The sequence below is a fragment of the Sinocyclocheilus grahami genome, unplaced genomic scaffold, assembly GCF_001515645.1.
Source record: "Sinocyclocheilus grahami isolate Dianchi unplaced genomic scaffold, SAMN03320097.WGS_v1.1 scaffold355.1, whole genome shotgun sequence".
NCBI classification, from domain to species: domain Eukaryota; kingdom Metazoa; phylum Chordata; class Actinopteri; order Cypriniformes; family Cyprinidae; genus Sinocyclocheilus; species Sinocyclocheilus grahami.
In genome coordinates, this window is record NW_015505534.1 from 1,394,256 (window position 1) to 1,396,237 (window position 1,982).

The following is a 1,982-nucleotide window of genomic DNA, read 5'->3' on the forward strand; positions in this document are numbered from 1 at the left end:
TATATATATATATATATATATATATATATACACCTTGCTACGTGTACTGCGTTAGGCTAACCGAGACTTGTCATTTGCACTTATATATTGTTGCTCTTTTGTTAGTTTTGACTGCTTTTATTGTCCGCATTTGTAAGTCGCTTTGGATAAAAGCGTCTGCTAAATGACTAAATAAATAAAATAAATAAATAAATAATCTATCAGAGAGACAGCGAAATAAGGGTTACTAAAGTAAAATAGCACATGTTGGTTGTTATAAACTGAAAGTTGTTCAAAAGTCATTGTCAATACAAGATCTCCAAAAATGAATGCAACTCTTGACGGAAATAAATGCTGCGATGTGGTATAACATTGTCGAAACGATGCCACAACAAAGGTACAATAAAATCAAAGATAAAGGCAGCCAAACAAAATATTATTATGTGCAACTTTTTGACAGGGAGAGTCAAAAGCCTACTCCACTATATCCCAGACTATAAACATGGTTAAGGTCAGGACTCTGTTGTGGCCAATCTTTCACAAACTGAGCCTGGTGAATCTTGGTATTGTCAGCCAGGAAAATGGTCGTCTGAGAAATAAATATCTATGTGCTGCATTAGTTAGTATTAAAAGAACTGTTGCTAAACATACACGCATGAAACATATAATTCACTGCAATAAAGTTCAATCTTAAAATCTTATGTAATTGCTTATTTAAATCCAGACTGTGACTTTTTTGCCAGGCAATGCATTTACACACCTAAGAAACCAACCACAGAGAACACTGGGAAAAAATGGTGGCAGTGTGTCGAAAAAAGTGGGGGGAAGGGGGCAGAATCACCTTTAAGTGATTTTTCCCCTGTGGCTGCCATGCCATATTTGTTGCAATCACTGTACATGACACATCATTGTTTTGTGCAAGTCAATTTAAGACTATATTAAACAAACCTGTACGCTCATATACAAAGTAATGTTGTTTCAAAAAGTAAATGGCATGGTGTGATCTGTCTGAGTGTTTTAATGAGACGTCTGTCTGGTCTTTCTTATGCTGAAAGCTCAGTGTGGAGTTGATGGCTCCAGCAGAGGTGAGAGACGAACCCTTAACTTTCTTTTGCATCACAAAGGCACACTAACAATGTGTCAACTGGCCGCAATTTTGCAACAGCGAGTCACCCTACAACCCTCCACAATCCTCCGTCCAATGCTTTAACATTTGGCAATAATCTAGAGCAAACTCAAACGGACTGATACATACGTTTCTGATCTTGTATGTATCTGATAACTTTTGGATGTGTTTTAATTGCACATGACTACAGTATACTCTTCAAAGAAAGAGGCTGTGTTCAAATGAACTCATTACATAGTAAATAATTTCTAGTAGTACGAACACCGAGAAAGTTGATTTATCTAGATAAAAAGTTTAATGTAAAGCGAAGCAGAGACGCGATTATTCACTAAAGGCAACGCAAAAGCATATCTCTTACCTTCACAAAGCGTTGAGAAGAGAAGAGCTGGAAGATATAATGAACGCCTCTCAGATTCAGTGCTGTCGTGAAGCGGACAGCGATCATTCTCCGTCTACATCCATAAACTTCATCAACTTCATGCAATGTTTACGACTGAAAAGGAGTCGTGCTGGACCCTTCCTGCTTTCGTGTGTTTTACTAGCGGTGTGTGCGTAGGACAGGCCTGCAGTAGGAGGAGCGCCCCCACCCCACGCACTCCACTACCTCTCATTAGAGAATAATTTCCTACGCGCACGTTTTCACAACTTGTAGTGAGCTATGTGACAAAACCAGCTGGGTATTCCATAAAGCAGGTTATGTGACATACCCGGGTAACTTTACAAATAGGTTAACGGATAACCTACACTTTCGGTTTAAAAAACGGAGATAACTTTCAGGGTATGTAGCGATAACAACTTACTCTGAACAAAACCTTCTCCGTAGTAAATTATTTTTTTAATATTACATATATAGCATTATTATACAATTATATATATA

The 1,982-nt window shown here is 37.8% G+C and overlaps 1 protein-coding gene across 1 annotated transcript in view; it reads right to left on the minus strand.

The window, feature by feature from the left end:
• Positions 1-1,695, minus strand: part of LOC107548806 (activin receptor type-1-like) — a 35,902-nt gene extending 34,207 nt beyond the window's left edge. The window contains exon 1 of the mRNA XM_016229626.1: positions 1,464-1,695. The gene's annotated coding sequence lies outside the window, so the exon portion shown is untranslated. The remainder of the gene's footprint in view (positions 1-1,463) is intronic.
• Positions 1,696-1,982: the final 287 nt, after the last annotated feature.